Genomic DNA, 12,009 nt, shown 5'->3' with positions numbered 1-12,009 from the left:
AACTCCTCTGTCAATTTGACAGCCGTTAACATATTTAACATGTTCTTTATTTTCCGCTGATTTTAGGATGATAGAACCGCAGAAATTATATCAGCTCTAAAACAGAAAAAGTTCAGCCAAAAAAGATTCAAAAAATTGAACGATTTTTAAAACCAATATTAGTAACATTGCTTTAAAGAAAAACAAAGCATTGATTATTTTTTTACAGCTACCAAACATGATTGAACAAATATCTAGTGTGTGAAAAAAAAAGTCATTTTGGAAAAAACTTAGTGTTCTAGGTCTGCCCAGGGAAGCATTCTGAAAAGGCGCTCATTTGGGGGTATAGCACAGTGGTAGAGCATTTGACTGCAGATCAAGAGGTCCTTGGTTCAAATCCGAGTGCCCCCTTGCCCTTCTTTTCAATAAAGAAATACTTTATCATTTGATTAGTTACTAGAAATTCAAAAAAAATTACAAAAAATGGACAGGTTTTTAAACCAATTTGAAAAACACTTCTTATAAAATAAATAATTAAATGGTTGATTCTTTTTTGCAGCTACCAAACATGATTGAACAAATATCCAGTGTGTAAAGAAACTCATTTTTGAAAATATATAGAATGCTAGGTCTGCTTGGGGAAACACTCCCAAAAGGTGCTCGTTTGGGGGTATAGCTCAGTGGTAGAGCATTTGACTGCAGGTCAAGAGGTCCTTGGTTCAAATCTGAGTGCCCCCTTGCCTTAATTTTCAATAAAGACGTACTTTATCATCCGTTTAGCGGCTGGAAATTCAAAGGTGATTGGGCGTAAATTAGCTGAGAGGTTACCACAAATCGATATTTACTCTATGATAATACTGAGTTCCATGGTTGCCAGTGGAAAATCTTGTTTTCGCAGGAAGACATGCGTTATAACCTGTTAAGCGAATGCACATCTAGAGGTCATCGGACAAAAATTAGCCAAGCTCTTAAGTGGATACCAGTAATCGGCATATTAAGTCATAATAATGAGTTCCATCGTTTTCAATGGAAAATCTCCATTAGTCCACACAATATAGGAAAACCCCTCTGTCAATTTGACAGCCGTTAACATATTTAACATGTTCTTTATTTTCCGCTGATTTTAGGATGATAGAACCGCAGAAATTATATCAGCTCTAAAACAGAAAAAGTTCAGCCAAAAAAAATTCAAAAAATTGGACGATTTTTAAAACCAATATTAGTAACATTGCTTTAAAGAAAAACAAAGCATTGATTATTTTTTTACAGCTACCAAACATGATTGAACAAATATCCAGTGTGTGAAAAAAAAAGTCATTTTGGAAAAAACTTGGTGTTCTAGGTCTGCCCAGGGAAGCACTCCAAAAAGGTGCTCGTTTGGGGGTATAGCTCAGTGGTAGAGCATTTGACTGCAGATCAAGAGGTCCTTGGTTCAAATCCGAGTGCCCCCTTGCCCTTCTTTTCAATAAAGAAATACTTTATCATTTGATTAGTTACTAGAAATTCAAAAAAAATTACAAAAAATGGACAGGTTTTTAAACCAATTTGAAAAACACTTCTTATAAAATAAATAATTAAATGGTTGATTCTTTTTTGCAGCTACCAAACATGATTGAACAAATATCCAGTGTGTAAAGAAACTCATTTTTGAAAATATATAGAATGCTAGGTCTGCTTGGGGAAATACTCCCAAAAGGCGCTCGTTTGGGGGTATAGCTCAGTGGTAGAGCATTTGACTGCAGATCAAGAGGTCCTTGGTTCAAATCTGAGTGCCCCCTTGCCTTAATTTTCAATAAAGACGTACTTTATCATCCGTTTAGCGGCTGGAAATTCAAAGGTGATTGAACGTAAATTAGCTGAGAGGTTACCACAAATCGATATTTACTCTATGATAATACTGAGCTCCATGGTTGCCAGTGGAAAATCTTGTTTTCGCAGAAAGACATGCGTTATAACCTGTTAAGCGAATGCACATCTAGAGGTCATCGGACAAAAATTAGCCAAGCTCTTAAGTGGATACCAGTAATCGGCATATTAAGTCATAATAATGAGTTCCATCGTTGTCAATGGAAAATCTCCATTAGTCCACACAAAATAGGAAAACTCCTCTGTCAATTTGACAGCCGTTAACATATTTAACATGTTCTTTTTTTCCGCTGATTTTAGGATGATAGAACCGCAGAAATTATATCAGCTCTAAAACAGAAAAAGTTCAGCCAAAAAAAATTCAAAAAATTGGACGATTTTTAAAACCAATATTAGTAACATTGCTTTAAAGAAAAACAAAGCATTGATTATTTTTTTACAGCTACCAAACATGATTGAACAAATATCCAGTGTGTGAAAAAAAAAGTCATTTTGGAAAAAACTTAGTGTTCTAGGTCTGCCCAGGGAAGCACTCCAAAAAGGCGCTCGTTTGGGGGTATAGCTCAGTGGTAGAGCATTTGACTGCAGATCAAGAGGTCCTTGGTTCAAATCCGAGAGCCCCCTTGCCCTTCTTTTCAATAAAGAAATTCTTTATCATTTGATTAGTTACTAGAAATTCAAAAAAAATTACAAAAAATGGACAGGTTTTTAAACCAATTTGAAAAACACTTCTTATAAAATAAATAATTAAATGGTTGATTCTTTTTTGCAGCTACCAAACATGATTGAACAAATATCCAGTGTGTAAAGAAACTCATTTTTTAAAATATATAGAATGCTAGGTCTGCTTGGGGAAACACTCCCAAAAGGTGCTCGTTTGGGGGTATAGTTCAGTGGTAGAGCATTTGACTGCAGATCAAGAGGTCCTTGGTTCAAATCCGAGTGCCCCCTTGCCTTAATTTTCAATAAAGACGTACTTTATCATCCGTTTAGCGGCTGGAAATTCAAAGGTGATTGGGCGTAAATTAGCTGAGAGGTTACCACAAATCGATATTTACTATATGATAATACTGAGTTCCATGGTTGCCAGTGGAAAATCTTGTTTTCGCAGGAAGACATGCGTTATAACCTGTTAAGCGAATGCACATCTAGAGGTCATCGGACAAAAATTAGCCAAGCTCTTAAGTGGATACCAGTAATCGGCATATTAAGTCATAATAATGAGTTCCATCGTTGTCAATGGAAAATCTCCATTAGTCCACACAAAATAGGAAAACTCCTCTGTCAATTTGACAGCCGTTAACATATTTAACATGTTCTTTATTTTCCGCTGATTTTAGGATGATAGAACCGCAGAAATTATATCAGCTCTAAAACAGAAAAAGTTCAGCCCAAAAAAATTCAAAAAATTGGACGATTTTTAAAACCAATATTAGTAACATTGCTTTAAAGAAAAACAAAGCATTGATTATTTTTTTACAGCTACCAAACATGATTGAACAAATATCCAGTGTGTGAAAAAAAAAGTCATTTTGGAAAAAACTATTGTTCTAGGTCTGCCCAGGGAAGCATCCTGAAAAGGCGCTCGTTTGGGGGTATAGCTCAGTGGTAGAGCATTTGACTGCAGATCAAGAGGTCCTTGGTTCAAATCCGAGTGCCCCCTTGCCCTTCTTTTCAATAAAGAAATACTTTATCATTTGATTAGTTACTAGAAATTCAAAAAAAATTACAAAAAATGGACTGGTTTTTAAACCAATTTGAAAAACACTTCTTATAAAATAAATAATTAAATGGTTGATTCTTTTTTGCAGCTACCAAACATGATTGAACAAATATCCAGTGTGTAAAGAAACTCATTTTTGAAAATATATGGAATGCTAGGTCTGCTTGAGGAAAAACTCCCAAAAGGCACTCGTTTGGGGGTATAGCTCAGTGGTAGAGCATTTGACTGCAGATCAAGAGGTCCTTGGTTCAAATCCGAGTGCCCCCTTGCCTTAATTTTCAATAAAGATGTACTTTATCATCCGTTTAGCGGCTGGAAATTCAAAGGTGATTGGGCGTAAATTAGCTGAGAGGTTACCACAAATCGATATTTACTCTATGATAATACTGAGTTCCATGGTTGCCAGTGGAAAATCTTGTTTTCGCAGGAAGACATGCGTTATAACCTGTTAAGCGAATGCACATCTAGAGGTCATCGGACAAAAATTAGCCAAGCTCTTAAGTGGATACCAGTAATCGGCATATTAAGTCATAATAATGAGTTCCATCGTTGTCAATGGAAAATCTCCATTAGTCCACACAAAATAGGAAAACTCCTCTGTCAATTTGACAGCCGTTAACATATTTAACATGTTCTTTATTTTCCGCTGATTTTAGGATGATAGAACCGCAGAAATTATATCAGCTCTAAAACAGAAAAAGTTCAGCCAAAAAAAATTCAAAAAATTGGACGATTTTTAAAACCAATATTAGTAACATTGCTTTAAAGAAAAACAAAGCATTGATTATTTTTTTACAGCTACCAAACATGATTGAACAAATATCCAGTGTGTGAAAAAAAAAGTCATTTTGGAAAAAACTTAGTGTTCTAGGTCTGCCCAGGGAAGCACTCTAAAAAGGCGCTCGTTTGGGGGTATAGCTCAGAGGTAGAGCATTTGACTGCAGATCAAGAGGTCCTTGGTTCAAATCCGAGTGCCCCCTTGCCCTTCTTTTCAATAAAGAAATTCTTTATCATTTGATTAGTTACTAGAAATTTAAAAAAAATTACAAAAAATGGACAGGTTTTTAAACCAATTTGAAAAACACTTCTTATAAAATAAATAATTAAATGGTTGATTCTTTTTTGCAGCTACCAAACATGATTGAACAAATATCCAGTGTGTAAAGAAACTCATTTTTGAAAATATATAGAATGCTAGGTCTGCTTGGGGAAACACTCCCAAAAGGTGCTCGTTTGGGGGTATAGCTCAGTGGTAGAGCATTTGACTGCAGATCAAGAGGTCCTTGGTTCAAATCCGAGTGCCCCCTTGCCTTAATTTTCAATAAAGACGTACTTTATCATCCGTTTAGCGGCTGGAAATTCAAAGGTGATTGGGCGTAAATTAGCTGAGAGGTTACCACAAATCGATATTTACTCTATGATAATACTGAGTTCCATGGTTGCCAGTGGAAAATCTTGTTTTCGCAGGAAGACATGCGTTATAACCTGTTAAGCGAATGCACATCTAAAGGTCATCGGACAAAAATTAGCCAAGCTCTTAAGTGGATACCAGTAATCGGCATATTAAGTCATAATAATGAGTTCCATCGTTTTCAATGGAAAATCTCCATTAGTCCACACAAAATAGGAAAACCCCTCTGTCAATTTGACAGCCGTTAACATATTTAACATGTTCTTTATTTTCCGCTGATTTTAGGATGATAGAACGCAGAAATTATATCAGCTCTAAAACAGAAAAAGTTCAGCCAAAAAAAATTCAAAAAATTGGACGATTTTTAAAACCAATATTAGTAACATTGCTTTAAAGAAAAACAAAGCATTGATTATTTTTTTACAGCTACTAAACATGATTGAACAAATATCCAGTGTGTGAAAAAAAAAGTCATTTTGGAAAAAACTTAGTGTTCTAGGTCTGCCCAGGGAAGCACTCGAAAAAGGCGCTCGTTTGGGGTATAGCTCAGTGGTAGAGCATTTGACTGCAGATCAAGAGGTCCTTGGTTCAAATCCGAGTGCCCCCTTACCCTACTTTTCAATAAAGAAATACTTTATCATTTGATTAGTTACTAGAAATTCAAAAAAAATTACAAAAAATGGACAGGTTTTTAAACCAATTTGAAAAACACTTCTTATAAAATAAATAATTAAATGGTTGATTCTTTTTTGCAGCTACCAAACATGATTGAACAAATATCCAGTGTGTAAAGAAACTCATTTTTGAAAATATATAGGATGCTAGGTCTGCTTGGGGAAACACTCCCAAAAGGCGCTCGTTTGGGGGTATAGCTCAGTGGTAGAGCATTTGACTGCAGATCAAGAGGTCCTTGGTTCAAATCCGAGTGCCCCTTTGCCTTAATTTTCAATAAAGACGTACTTTATCACCCGTTTAGCGGCTGGAAATTCAAAGGTGATTGGGCGTAAATTAGCTGAGAGGTTACCACAAATCGATATTTACTCTATGATAATACTGAGTTCCATGGTTGCCAGTGGAGAATCTTGTTTTCGCAGGAAGACATGCGTTATAACCTGTTAAGCGAATGCACATCTAGAGGTCATCGGACAAAAATTAGCCAAGCTCTTAAGTGGATACCAGTAATCGGCATATTAAGTCATAATAATGAGTTCCATCGTTGTCAATGGAAAATCTCCATTAGTCCACACAAAATAGGAAAACTCCTCTGTCAATTTGACAGCCGTTAACATATTTAACATGTTCTTTATTTTCCGCTGATTTTAGGATGATAGAACCGCAGAAATTATATCAGCTCTAAAACAGAAAAAGTTCAGCCAAAAAAAATTCAAAAAATTGGACGATTTTTAAAACCAATATTAGTAACATTGCTTTAAAGAAAAACAAAGCATTGATTATTTTTTTACAGCTACCAAACATGATTGAACAAATATCCAGTGTGTGAAAAAAAAAGTCATTTTGGAAAAACTTAGTGTTCTAGGTCTGCCCAGGGAAGCATTCTGAAAAGGCGCTCGTTTGGGGGTATAGCTCAGTGGTAGAGCATTTGACTGCAGATCAAGAGGTCCTTGGTTCAAATCCGAGTGCCCCCTTGCCCTTCTTCTCAATAAAGAAATACTTTATCATTTGATTAGTTACTAGAAATTAAAAAAAAAATTACAAAAAATGGACAGGTTTTTAAACCAATTTGAAAAACACTTCTTATAAAATAAATAATTAAATGGTTGATTCTTTTTTGCAGCTACCAAACATGATTGAACAAATATCCAGTGTGTAAAGAAACTCATTTTTGAAAATATATAGAATGCTAGGTCTGCTTGGGGAAACACTCCCAAAAGGTGCTCGTTTGGGGGTATAGCTCAGTGGTAGAGCATTTGACTGCAGATCAAGAGGTCTTTGGTTCAAATCTGAGTGCCCCCTTGCCTTAATTTTCAATAAAGTCGTACTTTATCATCCGTTTAGCGGCTGGAAATTCAAAGGTGATTGGGCGTAAATTAGCTGAGAGGTTACCACAAATCGATATTTACTCTATGATAATACTGAGTTCCATGGTTGCCAGTGGAAAATCTTGTTTTCGCAGGAAGACATGCGTTATAACCTGTTAAGCGAATGCACATCTAGAGGTCATCGGACAAAAATTAGCCAAGCTCTTAAGTGGATACCAGTAATCGGCATATTAAGTCATAATAATGAGTTCCATCGTTTTCAATGGAAAATCTCCATTAGTCCACACAAAATAGGAAAACCCCTCTGTCAATTTGACAGCCGTTAACATATTTAACATGTTCTTTATTTTCCGCTGATTTTAGGATGATAGAACCGCAGAAATTATATCAGCTCTAAAACAGAAAAAGTTCAGCCAAAAAAAATTCAAAAAATTGGACGATTTTTAAAACCAATATTAGTAACATTGCTTTAAAGAAAAACAAAGCATTGATTATTTTTTTACAGCTACCAAACATGATTGAACAAATATCCAGTGTGTGAAAAAAAAAGTCATTTTGGAAAAAACTTAGTGTTCTAGGTCTGCCCAGGGAAGCATTCTGAAAAGGCGCTCATTTGGGGGCATAGCTCAGTGGTAGAGCATTTGACTGCAGATCAAGAGGTCCTTGGTTTAAATCCGAGTGCCCCCTTGCCCTTCTTTTCAATAAAGAAATACTTTATCATTTGATTAGTTACTAGAAATTCAAATAAAATTACAAAAAATGGACAGGTTTATAAACCAATTTGAAAAACACTTCTTATAAAATAAATAATTAAACGGTTGATTCTTTTTTGCAGCTACCAAACATGATTGAACAAATATCCAGTGTGTAAAGAAACTCATTTTTGAAAATATATAGGATGCTAGGTCTGCTTGGGGAAACACTCCCAAAAGGCGCTCATTTGGGGGTATAGCTCAGTGGTAGAGCATTTGACTGCAGATCAAGAGGTCCTTGGTTCAAATCCGAGTGCCCCTTTGCCCTTCTTTTCAATAAAGAAATACTTTATCATTTGATTAGTTACTAGAAATTCAAAAAAAATTACAAAAAATGGACAGGTGTTTAAACCAATTTGAAAAACACTTCTTATAAAATAAATAATTAAATGGTTGATTCTTTTTTGCAGCTACCAAACATGATTGAACAAATATCCAGTGTGTAAAGAAACTCATTTTTGAAAATATATAGAATGCTAGGTCTGCTTGGGGAAACACTCCCAAAAGGCGCTCGTTTGGGGGTATAGCTCAGTGGTAGAGCATTTGACTGCAGATCAAGAGGTCCTTGGTTCAAATCCGAGTGCCCCCTTGCCTTAATTTTCAATAAAGACGTACTTTATCATCTGTTTAGCGGCTGGAAATTCAAAGGTGATTGGGCGTAAATTAGCTGAGAGGTTACCACAAATCGATATTTACTCTATGATAATACTGAGTTCCATGGTTGCCAGTGGAAAATCTTGTTTTCGCAGGAAGACATGCGTTATAACCTGTTAAGCGAATGCACATCTAGAGGTCATCGGACAAAAATTAGCCAAGCTCTTAAGTGGATACTAGTAATCGGCATATTAAGTCATAATAATGAGTTCCATCGTTTTCAATGGAAAATCTCCATTAGTCCACACAAAATAGGAAAACTCCTCTGTCAATTTGACAGCCGTTAACATATTTAACATGTTCTTTATTTTCCGCTGATTTTAGGATGATAGAACCGCAGAAATTATATCAGCTCTAAAACAGAAAAAGTTCAGCCAAAAAACATTCAAAAAATTGAACGATTTTTAAAACCAATATTAGTAACATTGCTTTAAAGAAAAACAAAGCATTGATTATTTTTTTACAGCTACCAAACATGATTGAACAAATATCCAGTGTGTGAAAAAAAAAGTCATTTTGGAAAAAACTTAGTGTTCTAGGTCTGCCCAGGGAAGCATTCTGAAAAGGCGCTCATTTGGGGGTATAGCTCAGTGGTAGAGCATTTGACTGCAGATCAAGAGGTCCTTGCTTCAAATCCGAGTGCCCCCTTGCCCTACTTTTCAATAAAGAAATACTTTATCATTTGATTAGTTACTAGAAATTCAAATAAAATTACAAAAAATGGACAGGTTTTTAAACCAATTTGAAAAACACTTCTTATAAAATAAATAATTAAATGGTTGATTCTTTTTTGCAGCTACCAAACATGATTGAACAAATATCCAGTGTGTAAAGAAACTCATTTTTGAAAATATATAGGATGCCAGGTCTGCTTGGGGAAACACTCCCGAAAGGCGCTCGTTTGGGGGTATAGCTCAGTGGTAGAGCATTTGACTGCAGATCAAGAGGTCCTTGGTTCAAATCCGAGTGCCCCTTTGCCCTTCTTTTCAATAAAGAAATACTTTATCATTTGATTAGTTACTAGAAATTAAAAAAAAATTACAAAAAATGGACAGGTTTTTAAACCAATTTGAAAAACACTTCTTATAAAATAAATAATTAAATGGTTGATTCTTTTTTGCAGCTACCAAACATGATTGAACAAATATCCAGTGTGTAAAGAAACTCATTTTTTAAAATATATAGAATGCTAGGTCTGCTTGGGGAAACACTCCCAAAAGGTGCTCGTTTGGGGGTATAGCTCAGTGGTAGAGCATTTGACTGCAGATCAAGAGGTCCTTGGTTCAAATCCGAGTGCCCCCTTGCCTTAATTTTCAATAAAGACGTACTTTATCATCCGTTTAGCGGCTGGAAATTCAAAGGTGATTGGGCGTAAATTAGCTGAGAGGTTACCACAAATCGATATTCACTCTATGATAATACTGAGTTCCATGGTTGCCAGTGGAAAATCTTGTTTTCGCAGGAAGACATGCGTTATAACCTGTTAAGCGAATGCACATCTAGAGGTCATCGGACAAAAATTAGCCAAGCTCTTAAGTGGATACCAGTAATCGGCATATTAAGTCATAATAATGAGTTCCATCGTTTTCAATGGAAAATCTCCATTAGTCCACACAAAATAGGAAAACTCCTCTGTCAATTTGACAGCCGTTAACATATTTAACATGTTCTTTATTTTCCGCTGATTTTAGGATGATAGAACCGCAGAAATTATATCAGCTCTAAAACAGAAAAAGTTCAGCCAAAAAAAATTCAAAAAATTGGACGATTTTTAAAACCAATATTAGTAACATTGCTTTAAAGAAAAACAAAGCATTGATTATTTTTTTACAGCTACCAAACATGATTGAACAAATATCCAGTGTGTGAAAAAAAAAGTCATTTTGGAAAAACTTAGTGTTCTAGGTCTGCCCAGGGAAGCACTCCAAAAAGGCGCTCGTTTGGGGGTATAGCTCAGTGGTAGAGCATTTGACTGCAGATCAAGAGGTCCTTGGTTCAAATCCGAGTGCCCCCTTGCCCTTCTTCTCAATAAAGAAATACTTTATCATTTGATTAGTTACTAGAAATTAAAAAAAAATTACAAAAAATGGACAGGTTTTTAAACCAATTTGAAAAACACTTCTTATAAAATAAATAATTAAATGGTTGGTTCTTTTTTGCAGCTACCAAACATGATTGAACAAATATCCAGTGTGTAAAGAAACTCATTTTTGAAAATATTTAGAATGCTAGGTCTGCTTGGGGAAACACTCCCAAAAGGTGTTTGTTTGGGGGTATAGCTCAGTGGTAGAGCATTTGACTGCAGATCAAGAGGTCTTTGGTTCAAATCTGAGTGCCCCCTTGCCTTAATTTTCAATAAAGTCGTACTTTATCATCCGTTTAGCGGCTGGAAATTCAAAGGTGATTGGGCGTAAATTAGCTGAGAGGTTACCACAAATCGATATTTACTCTATGATAATACTGAGTTCCATGGTTGCCAGTGGAAAATCTTGTTTTCGCAGGAAGACATGCGTTATAACCTGTTAAGCGAATGCACATCTAGAGGTCATCGGACAAAAATTAGCCAAGCTCTTAAGTGGATACCAGTAATCGGCATATTAAGTCATAATAATGAGTTCCATCGTTTTCAATGGAAAATCTCCATTAGTCCACACAAAATAGGAAAACCCCTCTGTCAATTTGATAGCCGTTAACATATTTAACATGTTCTTTATTTTCCGCTGATTTTAGGATGATAGAACCGCAGAAATTATATCAGCTCTAAAACAGAAAAAGTTCAGCCAAAAAAAATTCAAAAAATTGGACGATTTTTAAAACCAATATTAGTAACATTGCTTTAAAGAAAAACAAAGCATTGATTATTTTTTTACAGCTACCAAACATGATTGAACAAATATCCAGTGTGTGAAAAAAAAAGTCATTTTGGAAAAAACTTAGTGTTCTAGGTCTGCCCAGGGAAGCACTCCAAAAAGGCGCTCGTTTGGGGGTATAGCTCAGTGGTAGAGCATTTGACTGCAGATCAAGAGGTCCTTGGTTCAAATCCGAGTGCCCCCTTGCCCTTCTTTTCAATAAATAAATACTTTATCATTTGATTAGTTACTAGAAATTCAAAAAAAATTACAAAAAATGGACAGGTGTTTAAACCAATTTGAAAAACACTTCTTATAAAATAAATAATTAAATGGTTGATTCTTTTTTGCAGCTACCAAACATGATTGAACAAATATCCAGTGTGTAAAGAAACTCATTTTTGAAAATATATAGAATGCTAGGTCTGCTTGGGGAAACACTCCCAAAAGGCGCTCGTTTGGGGGTATAGCTCAGTGGTAGAGCATTTGACTGCAGATCAAGAGGTCCTTGGTTCAAATCCGAGTGCCCCCTTGCCTTAATTTTCAATAAAGACGTACTTTATCATCTGTTTAGCGGCTGGAAATTCAAAGGTGATTGGGCGTAAATTAGCTGAGAGGTTACCACAAATCGATATTTACTCTATGATAATACTGAGTTCCATGGTTGCCAGTGGAAAATCTTGTTTTCGCAGGAAGACATGCGTTATAACCTGTTAAGCGAATGCACATCTAGAGGTCATCGGACAAAAATTAGCCAAGCTCTTAAGTGGATACT

At 35.6% G+C, this 12,009-nt stretch overlaps 11 non-coding genes across 11 annotated transcripts; all 11 read left to right on the top strand.

Annotated features, from left to right (window-relative positions):
• The first annotated feature begins 1,358 nt into the window (after positions 1–1,358).
• On the top strand, positions 1,359–1,430 carry TRNAC-GCA (transfer RNA cysteine (anticodon GCA)). Its single transcript has one exon. It is a non-coding gene; the product is annotated as a tRNA-Cys (tRNA).
• A 2,006-nt stretch (positions 1,431–3,436) lies between these two features.
• TRNAC-GCA (transfer RNA cysteine (anticodon GCA)) lies at positions 3,437–3,508 on the top strand. Its single transcript has one exon. It is a non-coding gene; the product is annotated as a tRNA-Cys (tRNA).
• A 255-nt stretch (positions 3,509–3,763) lies between these two features.
• Positions 3,764–3,835, top strand: TRNAC-GCA (transfer RNA cysteine (anticodon GCA)). The gene has a single exon. It is a non-coding gene; the product is annotated as a tRNA-Cys (tRNA).
• Positions 3,836–4,803: 968 nt separating this feature from the next.
• On the top strand, positions 4,804–4,875 carry TRNAC-GCA (transfer RNA cysteine (anticodon GCA)). The gene has a single exon. It is a non-coding gene; the product is annotated as a tRNA-Cys (tRNA).
• Positions 4,876–6,553: 1,678 nt separating this feature from the next.
• Positions 6,554–6,625, top strand: TRNAC-GCA (transfer RNA cysteine (anticodon GCA)). Its single transcript has one exon. It is a non-coding gene; the product is annotated as a tRNA-Cys (tRNA).
• A 969-nt stretch (positions 6,626–7,594) lies between these two features.
• On the top strand, positions 7,595–7,666 carry TRNAC-GCA (transfer RNA cysteine (anticodon GCA)). The gene has a single exon. It is a non-coding gene; the product is annotated as a tRNA-Cys (tRNA).
• Positions 7,667–8,248: 582 nt separating this feature from the next.
• TRNAC-GCA (transfer RNA cysteine (anticodon GCA)) lies at positions 8,249–8,320 on the top strand. The gene has a single exon. It is a non-coding gene; the product is annotated as a tRNA-Cys (tRNA).
• A 1,295-nt stretch (positions 8,321–9,615) lies between these two features.
• On the top strand, positions 9,616–9,687 carry TRNAC-GCA (transfer RNA cysteine (anticodon GCA)). Its single transcript has one exon. It is a non-coding gene; the product is annotated as a tRNA-Cys (tRNA).
• A 640-nt stretch (positions 9,688–10,327) lies between these two features.
• Positions 10,328–10,399, top strand: TRNAC-GCA (transfer RNA cysteine (anticodon GCA)). Its single transcript has one exon. It is a non-coding gene; the product is annotated as a tRNA-Cys (tRNA).
• A 968-nt stretch (positions 10,400–11,367) lies between these two features.
• Positions 11,368–11,439, top strand: TRNAC-GCA (transfer RNA cysteine (anticodon GCA)). The gene has a single exon. It is a non-coding gene; the product is annotated as a tRNA-Cys (tRNA).
• Positions 11,440–11,694: 255 nt separating this feature from the next.
• Positions 11,695–11,766, top strand: TRNAC-GCA (transfer RNA cysteine (anticodon GCA)). Its single transcript has one exon. It is a non-coding gene; the product is annotated as a tRNA-Cys (tRNA).
• Positions 11,767–12,009: the final 243 nt, after the last annotated feature.

Source organism: Dendropsophus ebraccatus, chromosome 7, assembly GCF_027789765.1.
Source record: "Dendropsophus ebraccatus isolate aDenEbr1 chromosome 7, aDenEbr1.pat, whole genome shotgun sequence".
Taxonomy (NCBI): Eukaryota; Metazoa; Chordata; class Amphibia; order Anura; family Hylidae; genus Dendropsophus; species Dendropsophus ebraccatus.
The sequence above is the reverse complement of the archived record's forward strand: the minus strand, read 5'-3'. Positions and strand labels throughout refer to the sequence as shown.